At 41.6% G+C, this 12,474-nt stretch overlaps 1 long non-coding RNA gene across 1 annotated transcript in view; it reads left to right on the top strand.

Annotated features, from left to right (window-relative positions):
• Positions 1–12,474, top strand: part of LOC126468465 (uncharacterized) — a 58,596-nt gene that overhangs the window by 33,952 nt on the left and 12,170 nt on the right. The window lies entirely within an intron of this gene.

Here is a 12,474-nt window from a genome sequence, read left to right as displayed (position 1 = left end):
GAAGAGCACTGTGTGGCGGGACATGCAGGGCCTAACAAGGGTGCCAAGTGCAGCGTCAGGAGGTAGGGTGCACAGGAGAAAACAGGAAGTGGAAAATTATTTTCAGCTGCATGTTGTGCCACAAGGTAGCCTACTTTGGTCTTAACCATACTTTGATGGTGGCCGTTCACCCTGGTGGACAGCTGGTTGATTGTCACACCAATATAAAAAGCTGTGCAGTGGTTGCAGCAGAGCTGATATACTACATGGCTGCTTTTACAGGTGGCCCAGCTCTTGATGGGGTAGGATAAGGCTGTGACAAGACTGGAATAGAAAGTCCTGGGTGGGTGGACCAGGCAGGTTGTGCACCTGGGTCTTACACAGGGATTTGATCCCTGTGGCAAGGGGATGGGATTGGGAGTGGCATAGGTATGGATTAGGATGTTGAGTGGGTGATGGAGCAACACTATAGGAGGGGTGGGAAGGATCTTGGGTAGGATGCCCCCATCACTCTTTTACAGCTGACTCCTGCAGGTAGTGGGAGGACTAGGGGTGCGCAGGGAAATGGTAAGGGATATCTGTTTTTGACTCAGTTCGTGGGATAGTGCCTGTCTGTGAAGGCCTTGGTGAGACTTTCAGTTGCCTATTGGTCAGTGTTGACACCATTTTCTGTATACCAACATCCTCATACCCGTGATCTTGCCGCAATTGAACACTACCTTTCCCAAAATCCATCACTCCAAATCACTACCTCATTCCTCATATGCCTAACTAACTTTATCCTAAGATATAACTACTTGTCCTTTGAAGGGAAGGTATACAAACAAATCTGCAGCACAGCAATAGGCACCCACATGGCACCCTCCTACGCCAAGCTGTTTATTGGCCATCTAGAAGAAACTTTCCTAACCTCCCAAAACCCAGTTTCATTGATGATATGTTCATGATCTGGACTCCCAGCCAAGACACCCTATCCCCATTTCTTCATTACTCCAACACCTTCTATTCCATTCACTTTACCTAGTCCTCCTCGACCCAGCATGGCACCTTCCTGGATGTTGACCTCCTCCTCTCTAATGGCTCCATCCACACCTCTGTCCACATTAAACCCACCAACTACAAAGGGTACCTGCATTTCAACAGCTGCGTCCTTTCCACACCAAAAAATCCCTTCCATACAGCCTGGCCACCCAAGGATTATGTATATGCTAATGCCTTAACAAACAGGCACTACCGACAGACCTAGTGCACAAACATATTTCCCCATGTCATCTCCCTGCACACCCCCAATCCTCCCACCACTCCCAAGAGCCAGCTATGAAAGAGTGTCCCTTTCATCACCTAATACCAGCCTGGACTGGAACAACTGGATGACATCCTTCATCAGGGCTTTGATTATCTATTATCATGTCCTGAAATGAGGGGCATCCTACCCAAGATCCTTCCCACCCCTCCTAAAGTGTTGTTCCATCACCAACCCAACCTCCACAACATCGTAATCCATACCTATCCCACTCCCAATTCAGCCCCTTGCCACAGGGATCATATCACTCTGGAACACCAAGGTGCAAGACCTGCCCAATCCACCCACCCGACACTTCCTATTCCAGTCCTGTCACAGGCTTATCTTACCCCATCAAAGGCTGGGCCCCCTGTGAAAGCAGGTATGTCATATACCAGCTCTGATGCAACCATTGCACAGCTCTTTATAGTGGTATGACTACCAACCAGCAGTCTTCCAGGTTGAGCAACCACCACCAAAGTGTGGCCAAGAGCATAGTAGACCACTCCATGGCACAACATGCAGCTGAACATAAAACACTTCATTTCAACAGCTGCTTCACAATCTGGGGCATCTGGATCATCTCCTCTGATACCAGCTTTTCTAAACTGCGCTGAAGGGAGTTATCCTTACAACACATTCTCAGCCCTTGAAATTATCTCGGTCTCAACCTATGGTAACAAACTGTCCTCACACCTGCCACCCAATAGCTTCCACCCCCTGGCGTTTCACCTCCTCCCCCACCCTCATTGTGTGCTGCCTGTCCTTGCCCCTTCCCTGCTCCTCCACTTTTCCACTTTCTGTTTTTTCCCTCCACACATCACCTCCTGACGCTGCATGTGACAGTCTCATTGGGCCAAAATTTAGTTCCTGCAGATGCCACCAGACAGCATTCTTCTCTCCCTCCACCCAGACACTGCTGTCCCTCCCCCTTCCCCACCCCAGTAAAGATTGTTATTCATACGACAGTTGCATTCTGGTAACAGTTACTGGTGGTATCAGTCATGAAGTATGCTTGCTAGTGTTAATTTAAGTCCAAGAAGCATCTCCATTAAATATATCAGTAACAAATCTGTCAGCATGCATCTGAATTGCTTTAATGTTTTCTTTTAATCCAATCTCGCGGAAATCCTAAACATTCCAGCAGTACTCAAGAATGGGTCGTACCCAAAGACATAGAATACCATAGAGTGGCTACACTGTGACCAGGATGAAGCAAATTGAACAACCCACTGCCATGTTCTTGGAAGTCAAAGGAAAGGGGAATGGTACATAAGAAAATTCAAAAATCTAGGATAAAATAATGAAGTTTAACAAATGGAAGTTGTTTCTGTGCTGGTGCATAACAGAAATGTACAATACAACTAACAGATAATATATTTAAACAGTATGCACTTGAAATAGATATATTTGTATTTTTATTGCTTTATGCATACAATTATAAGCTGTGCAAATGTTAGGATGATTTCAAAAACAAATTTGGCAGTGCTTATCTTATAAGTATGCACATATACTCTACTTTCAAAACAACCACAGAACATGAGTGACTAAAATGAGGAAACCATAACCACTTTCATCTGGCATTTGGCTGAAATCGAAAATCAATCATGTGACGTCCCTCACTCATTACTTTTAAGAGGATTCATTTCATTTCACTGTTTCCTTTCTACAACTTCCTTGTTATGACACTGTGTAATTTCAAAGCAATGTCACATTGAATATTTATCAGAAATGTGTCACTGTAGGTACATTTTGTTATAATTAAATGTTAGTTAAAGACACATCAGCTGTAAAAGTCATTGGAGATTCTAAGATGAATGATAATAATGTCTGGAATTGTTTGTGTTGACTGTGGTCAGGGATGTATAGTTAAGGAGTTGAAGGAAGTACATTTGCATCCTGGTTCATGATAGTTCTTTTTTCCACCTTCACATTTGTAACACATTCTTGGACTTTCTTGTTCATGTAACAGTAGTATGTTCTTATTCACTGTTATTTACATATGAGGATGCTCTATCAGAAATGAGGTTATTCAATTTCATAATTTCAGTCTGATTAAAAAATTAAAAATTAAATTGCTGCAAGTGAAACAGCTAGCAGTGACATTTACATTCTTTCTTGTCACAAATATTTTGCCATTTTTTAAAAATATGTCACAATTTCCAAAGTGTGGTTAGGCAGGAACCGAAGAGTGGAGCTTAAATGGCAGAAAATGAAATGAACAGCAATCATATTTGTAACCTTGCGTGTCATATGCATTTAGCTGTGATCAAATCCTTAACAAACAATGGAAAATCCAGAATGGAATGTAACAATATAATGAAAAGGATAGTTGCTACTCACCATACAGTGGAGATGCTGAGTCGCTGAAAGGGACAAAGAGACTGTCAGAAAGTTAGCTTTCAGCCAACAAGGCCTTTGTTGAAAATAGACAATACAAAAACACACACACACACAGCACTGATTCATGAGAAGAGCTGGAAGAGAGATTTTCTGAAAATTTAAGTGATACAGACACAAAAAACGTGTATCAAGGAGGTAGGGGAGGAGACACAAAACATACGTGCTGATCAAAGCAAGAAAAATAACTAAGTCAGATGAAACTGCTTTAAGTTAGGAAACGTAATCATAAATTCAATGAACTTTTAGAAAATATTGAGTGTTGTTACTGATAGACACACGTGACATGGGAGGAATGTATAAATCAAAGCTGCTCCATTAAGTGAGGAAGATGGGCAAATCAGTGAATACAAATAAACTGCAGACAATGTACAATGGTTTAATTTATTTGTGGACAGGTCAAGTACAATGAACTGTGGATGAAGCCCAACCAACAGGCATTACATGCATTGATCAAAAATGATAGTGCATTGAGAATGGCTAGTTTCTAGCTGAAATCTAGATCTGCCAATAAAATTTAAAAAGGATGACTGATATCTAAAATCTATTATTTGCAAGTCAATATAACAGTCGCTGCATGCAACAGCCTTCTGAATGGAAGGTAACCTGATGCTCTTTACTGTTTGTTTTAAATTGTGGTTCTTAGCACAGGAAAGAATGGCGTTGTTTAAAATTAACACAAGTGACTGAAACAATCTTTTTTTGGCAGGATGAAACATCTGAGGTGGTCAGTCAAATGTAAGGACATGCCCAGGATTGAGACAGGTCTAGGGTTTAATTCTGTACGGAGAGTCACAGTTTCTTACAATGGAGATTTTGCTTTTGAGGGTATTGATATCCACATGGATGAACCAGAGAGCCAGGCACCATTTAACATTCCTCTTGACCTCTTAGGTAAATCATCACTGCCCAGGGAGAAGGACAAGGACAACCATGGCTAATCAGTGACTCCCACAGGAATGTGTAGCACTGAAAATTAAATCAACACCGATCGCATTGGGTAGCAACACAACTTCTGGCCCAGAAGATACTGTTCTACAAGTCTTACAGGAAACTCATTTTAAAATTGCCAACACACTTGCATTAAGGGACTACCACACCCTACAGGAAGGAGAGGACTAAGGGTGAAGTGGCTGTTTTCAGCAATGATAGATGACGCTCCTCTCCTGTCTCTCTTACCATGTTAAATTCCATCCTGGATTTTGTATTGTTTGTTCCATGGCCATAGAAGCAATTGAAGTGGAAGTTCTCATGCCAGTTACAATCTCATTGCTAAGGCTTTTGTGGCCACTTGTTGAGAAACTGCCTGTAGGGTACTGTCTCAGGTTCTTCGGCCAATGTTGTTGATTTTTCTAACATTTCACCAGCAGGAGTGGCTGACATCGTCAAAGCTTCACCCTCCATTACTTGTGCTGGACTGGAGTGGAGTCAAGTTCACATCTGCAGATTATATGTACCTCACTCACCACCTTCCAAGGGGTTTCCCATGGTCATTTCCACTGTGGTTCTCCCCTAGCTACCTGCAATGGCAATTCACTGCAGCACAGAATGAAGCCCTGTTCATCTTGAGGCTTTCTTCTTTCTTGTTGAAGCTATTGTCAAGTTTGTGTATTTCTATAGCTTCTCTGAGCAAGCATGTGTGATAGCTCTTCTCTACAGTAAGCATGTTGGATAGCTCTCCTGTACAGCAAGAACTTGCATATCAGCAAATTTTACTGTGTGATCAGTCTCACACAGCACATGCTTCGCCACAGCCAATTTCTTCACTTGCCTCAACCTGCAGTGCTGCTTATGTATGGTGAACCTGTGTTGATTGATTGTCCAGTCATTCTAATGTAGATTTTCCACATGTACATGGAATGCAGTATATTCCCTATATTGCAAGTGAGCCTCTTTCCCTCCTTTGCTGATCTGAGGCACTGTTTGATCTTCTTTTTCAATTAATAAATAATCTTGAAGCCATGTTTGCACAATATATGGCTGATCCTCTCCATCATTCTAGGAATGTATGACAGAAAGGCTGTAAAAAATTTCTTTTTCTGATGTGTCACTTCGCCGAGTGCTTGATGCTGTGCCATTCCTTATGTAACTGGGGGGAGTACCCACTGCTCCACAGAATGCTTTCCAGGTGTTGCATCTCACATCTAAGGTGCTGCAGCTCACATATCCAGAATAAAGAAGAGTTACAAGCTATCAGGAATCTTAATGCCGACAAGAGTATATTGATATGACCATCGTAATGAAGACTGAACATTATGAGCAGATCTGAATCATATTATATCTGACAATGTGCAAAAAGCTAAGTACGGATCGAATGCAGTGGATGACACAGAATATGAATTGATTAATCAGGGCATCTTGTCTCTCAGTGGACATACAGAGGAACCTCCACAACACAGAAGCCCCACTATCTCATTTATATGGATTACCAAAGGTCCAGAAGATCCATTTTCTTGCAAGACATCACCAAACCCTTTCTTGCATGTCTCACCACAAGCTATTTCATGTGGAATGGCAATTTTTACAAACTACTGGAAGGTGTCACCATGGGTAGTCCACTTAGTCCAGTGGTGGCCAACTTCTTCATGGAACATTTTGAAGCACAGACACTGGACTTGGCACCTTGTAAACCTAAGGTGTGCTGCGGATATGTCAACAGTACCTTTATTGTGTGGAGCCATGGTGAGGAACAGCTCGATGACTTCCTAAAACACCTGAATGGTATCCATGCAAACATAAAATATACTATGGAGATAGAAAAGGACAAACAACTATCATTTCTAGATGTGCTCATCACAAGGAATGGTGAAAACCTGGGACACAGCGTGTATTGAAAAGTGACACACACAGATCAATACCAGCCAAATTGTCAGATCACCACCAGAGCCAGAAAAGAGGCATGGCTGATAAGATGCTAACATGAGCATGTTGAATATTTGAGCTGTAGCACCTGAGAGGTGAGATGTAACATCTGGAAATTGTTCTGTGGAGCAATGGGTACTACACCAGTTCTGTAAGAAATGCCACAGAATCAAACACTCAGTGAAATGACACATCAAAAAAGAAATATAGGGTACAGCCTTCCTGCCATACATTCCAAGACTGATGGACAGAATCAGCTGTATATTATGCAAACACAGTGTAAATACTAGTTATAAACTGATAAAGAATATCAAAGAGTTTCTCAGATCGGCAAAGGAGAAAATGGACCCACTTGCAGCATCGGGAATATATCGCATTCCGTGCACATGTAGAAAAGTCTGTGTTGGAATGGCTGGACGATCAATCAACACCAGGATCACCGAACATAAGCGGCATTATAGGTTGGGGCAGGTGGAGAAATCAGCCATGGCAGAGCACTTGCTGTGTGAGACTGACCATATAGTAAAAATGGCTGACACAGAAGTTCTTGCTGTAGAAAAGAGCTACCACACCAGCTTGTTCAGATAAGCTATAAAAATACACAAACAGGATAATAGTTTCAACAAGAGAGAAGAAAGCCTCAAGGTGAATGGATCCTGGATTCCCATGCTGCAGCAAACGACCGTTGCAGGTAGCAAGAGGAGAACCAGAGCACAAATCACCACAGAAAAGCCCTTGGAAGAGACATTCCAGTACATATAATCTGCAGCCATGAGCTTGAATTCAGTCCACCACCATCAATGTAGGGTGAAGCTTCAACAATGTCAGCCACTCATGCTGGTGAAACATAAAAAAAATCATCAAACCAACATTGACTGAAGAACATGAAACAAAAGCCAACAGGCAGTTTGTTCCTTAAATATTTCACCTTGTGATCCCTTATTTGCAGATAAACTTACAGAACTCATCAGACACTCCCCCACCCATTCCTTCTCATGAGGGGCTTCAATGCACACAATGTGCTGTGGGGCTCAATTATCACTTGCTCCTGGGGTCAAAATATCGATCACCTTGTCTTTCAGAGGATATCAGCCTTTTTAACTCTGATAGATGACACACTTTTCCACAGTTACAGGGTCGACTTCAGCCATTGGCCCTTTTCTTGCTCTTCAGTGGGAAGTGGCCACAGATTTGCATTCCAGTGACCACTTTCCATTGCTGATTCATCTACTGACTTGGATGGTGATCAACAGTAGACCATGAAGATGGGTGGTCCTAAGGGGAAACCGACTGCAATATAGTCATCAGATCATCTTCAAACTGAGGTTGTACCCAAGAAATGGTAGACTATATCACCTGAGGGATCTAATGAGCAGCTGCAGATTCAGTTCTCCAGTCTAGCAACCACTTGAAACGATGGTCTGTGCCTTGGTGGAATAATGAATGTCACTGAACAATCAGAGACAGACATACAGTTTTGTGGAAATTCAAACATCATACAACTACAGAAAACCTTCATGCCTTCAGATCTGTGAAAGCACAAGCAAGGTGAATGACAAAAGAAGGAAGGAATTTGCAACTTCCATTAACTACTACACTTCCACTGCACAAGTTTGGGACTCAATGATATGGATTTCAAACAAGGGAAATTCACTCATATGACTGTGTTAAGGAGTGGGATCTTAGTGGACGTGCCTAAATGCATGGCTCAGGTTTTAACTGAACACTTTTTTACTGTCACTGTATCATTCAAACAAACTCCTGCATTCCAGGTATTTTGTAGGATTGTGGAGATGAGGAGGCTCTGCTTTTTCTTGTGTAATGAGGTGGTCCACTGTCTTCCATTCTACATATGGAAACTGGAATCAGCTCTATCTGTAGCCAGAGACACTGATGCAGGATCAGATTAGATTCATTATGCCATCCTCTGTCATCTGTGCCCTGAAACCAAAGGCAAGTTTATATCTTGTTTCAGTCAGATCTTGTTTGGTGGGCAGTGCCTCATGATTTGGAAGGAGGCAATTTTAATTCCATTGTGAAAATCAGTCAAGCATTGTACTGGCCCTAACAGTTAGTGGAGTGTAGCCCTCATCAGTTGTATGGGTAAGACTGTCAAATGCATGATCAACTGCCATCTCATCTGGCTCCTTGAATCCCAAGGTCATTTGTGCCACTCTCAGTGCAGTTTCAGGCACTAGCATTCTCACTTAATCCTATGGAGATGGTGATACAGAATACCTTCTTATGCCAAAAACCGTTTGGCTGGTTTGTGTTTTGACCCCAAGAAGGAGTACATCACCACTTGGAAGTGCAAGTGTCTTTGTCAACTTCATAAGTAGGCGATACGTGGATGTCGGCCACCTCTTATCCAGTCCTTCCTCATGGATCAGTGCTTTTGATATTTCATTGATGATGCCTTTTCTGATTTCTATGTTCAGAAGAATGGGATTGCCCAGGTTAGTGACCTCAGCATCACATTATATGCAGTCGCTGTCAATGCCATCTCCTCTGCAGTCAGGGGCCCTGGTAAATGCTCTTTGTTTGTGGGCCACTTAGCAATTTTCTACTTTTTCTCTGATTTTACAGTGACAATGAGACAAATACAGCTGACCATCAGGAGGCTGGAAGCTTGGACAAATAAAACTGGTTTTGGTTTCTCACTATATGTGTCAGTTTTGACCATGCTTGTCAAAAGTTTTCACCAACCGGATATCACAATGAGGGATAATATTTTGCATTTTAAGGACACTGTGCTTCCTGTGCTTACTATTTGACTTGGAATTAACCTGAATGCTGCACCTGAAAGGCCTGCGATAAAGGACTTCAAATCATTGAATAAATTGAAATGCCTCTGCGGAAAGGCTTGGAGAACTGACAGGTGCCACCTCCTTCAGTTTCATAGGCCATTTGTCAGGTTTTGGTCAAATTACAGCAGTGTAGTTTATGGGTCATCTCATATGTCCTATCTCAAGATGTTATATGCTGTTCAACATGAGGGCTTTTGGATACTGACTGGAGCTTTTTGAAGCAGCCCAGTTCAGAGTCAGTATGCAGACAATGAATAACCATCACTCTGGATTGGGCTCAAAAGGCTGTGAGAATCTCAGTGTTGGCTCAGTTATTGGCACTAAGTGCAGCAATCCACCCTAACTTTGAGCAGTTGTTCAGGAATTGATACCATGCGACGAAGCCATTCAGGACACATGCCACTGCTGTCTCAAGGGTATGGGTGTATCAGACCTCTGAAAACATGGCCAGGGATGGCCCAAATTGCCAACTTGTTATCCTCAGAGGTCCAACGTGATTTTAAGCTTGACACAGTACAAGAAAACTTGTACACCAAATTACATTTTTACAGCTCTGCTTTCTTCAGTGTGTAAGTATGAACCACAGTTTTATCATTGTGTATATGGATGGACCCCAGCAAGAGAATGCCCTTGGCTGTACAGCTGTTTTCCCTAATAGGGTTTTCAAAGCATGCCTTCCAGATCAATGTACAAATTATGATGCAGTGATGTATGGCAATAACACTGGAGTGGATTCACAGGCATCGCAGTATGAAGTTTCTCATCTGTTATAACTCACTCGGATCACTAAAAGTAGTCCACCAAATGTATTTGGTACACCGACTAATTCATCTCGTCAGGAACCCCTTATAGTAGCTCTAACACTGTGGCAAGTGGTGATCATTTGCTGGATATCTGGACTCATCAGGATACAGGGCAATGACGTAGCCAACAAGCAGCCAAAGAGACATGTCAGGATGGTGCCATCCCCTTGCACTCTGTCATCCATTATCTGAAAGGTGAATTATATGTCAGTGGGAAACTGAATGGTTGGAGATGGCAGAAGACAAACTACAGTCACTCAAAGTGACCACATAGACATGGGGGACTTCATGCCAGCCTCACTAATGGAAGGAAGTGCTGCTCACCAGACTGCACATAGAACGTAGTCCTGCAACACACAGTTTCCTCCACTGACAGGAAGTCAGTGAAGTTTGGCATGTACCACTTTCAGTTTAGCATATTTGGGCTATGTATGTCCTACATACTGACATCAGGGCAGTCCTCAGTTTTTCAGGCATCTGCCCACTGTCTGTGGCAACACTGAACCCATGTTACATGGGTTCTGACTTTTTGTGAATTGTTGAGACTCATACATAAAGTACTTGGGAATGGAGGCAGTTGTTAATGCATTATAAACTACTCCTCATGTGTCCCACCCTCTCCCTCCACCCTGCACCCTATGAGAATGGCATGCTGACTTTTAGGCATTGTTGACCATGACGTTGAGCACTCCACATCCAAAATCATCATTGTCATCAACTTCTGCCGTGAGGTAGCTGAAGGCTTAACTATGAGCATAAGTGCAAATCATTAGTTAGTTATTGATTCAAAACACCAGTCAAGTAAGATAGCCACAGTTGCCACACAAGCAATGACAATCACCCAAAATGCTGCCATCTCACACGTATGCAAAGATATGGTTAGCAAAAAATAAAGTTAATTTTTGTTAAGAATTCTCTTGTTGACACTACCACTTTAACACAGAAGAGGAAATGAAAGGATGACAATATATCACTGAATGTGATTACAAATACCGACAAAGAAATTTTGATACTTGCAAGCAATATTATGTCCCAAATCAACAAAAGTGTGGAAAGAAACGACCTGCAGTAATGAATAAAGACATAAAACAAATGAATGTGCAGAGGCTGAGCCTGAGTTCAGCTTGTACTGACAATAAAAAGAGGAGGAATCATAAGAACACACAAAGACATTCAGTGTCTTTGTTAAACATTTGTCAGTGAAAAATTTGTTAATCAGATTTTTCGAGGAATCCTCTCTCGTAACTACTGTTCCAAACTCCTGAAAAGCTAATTATAAGTTATGTGACACAAGCCTCACATAGACACAATCTGTTTCAAGGTCAAAAGTTCCTGCTGCCTTACTGCTTTGTGAGTGGCAAACTAATTTTGCAGTTACTTTTTCCTTTGTTGAAACAAACTTTTGGTGTGAGATAATCATGAGAGTATGTAACATTGTGGTATTTCCAGGAAAATTAAAATCATTACATATTATTTACTTTAATGTTCCTCAGACTGAATGAAAAAATAAAAGAAACAAAAGCAACAGCTCAATAAGGCACATAGATTCATGCAGTGCTGACAGAAAATAATATCAATGTCTGCCATGAAGCCAGGTCCTGCACATAAAACACTGTCCACTACTCAACTAAGATGGTAAACTGACACTATACAGTTTGTGAAGAAATGTCATCTTGCCCATTCCTATGTCAAAATTTTCCATCATCATTAGTAACCGTAAGGTTTTGGCTAAAATGTAGTTGAATACCAGTACCTGTAAAGTCACTCCTGACCAGCTTAAGTTATTCACAACTCCACTCATGGAAGTCAAAATTAGATGGCTTGTCTTTTTTCCATTGAATGTGCACTACACAGTACTTTTTTGGTTTGTCACTGATTTTTTTTTTCACACAGACTCACACAACAATAAATAGCATTATGATTGCCAAAAACAGATCAGTAATTCACTCTCCCAATCGCAAGTGCTTCCTGCTGTTTGAAGACACAGCAAGCTTCAACCATCAACTCCTGAACAAATAATAGTTGGACAGTAAGCCAAGAACATTGTCATTAAAATGGTTTTGTGTGGATCTGCTTTACTGGCATGTCAGAAAGTGAAACAAATTGTGTTTGCACTTATATTGGGTAATAATTTTGAGGTATAAGAGAAATGTGGTTTTATAATAACCTATACGAAGTATGTTGTCATTGATTCCTCCATGGGTTAATCTGGCATTATTTGTTAAATAGTTTGTAGCACCTTTTGTAATGTTATTACAGATCTCATGATGATAATGTAGTTTACCAAAACTGTTTATTCACAACTCAGTGTTTTATTGTTATCTTGGCTAAGAAGTTTTTC

The sequence above is a fragment of the Schistocerca serialis genome, chromosome 1 (genome assembly GCF_023864345.2).
Source record: "Schistocerca serialis cubense isolate TAMUIC-IGC-003099 chromosome 1, iqSchSeri2.2, whole genome shotgun sequence".
Lineage (NCBI taxonomy): Eukaryota > Metazoa > Arthropoda > Insecta > Orthoptera > Acrididae > Schistocerca > Schistocerca serialis.
Note: the sequence above shows the minus strand (reverse complement) of the source record. Positions and strands in the feature narration are given on the sequence as shown.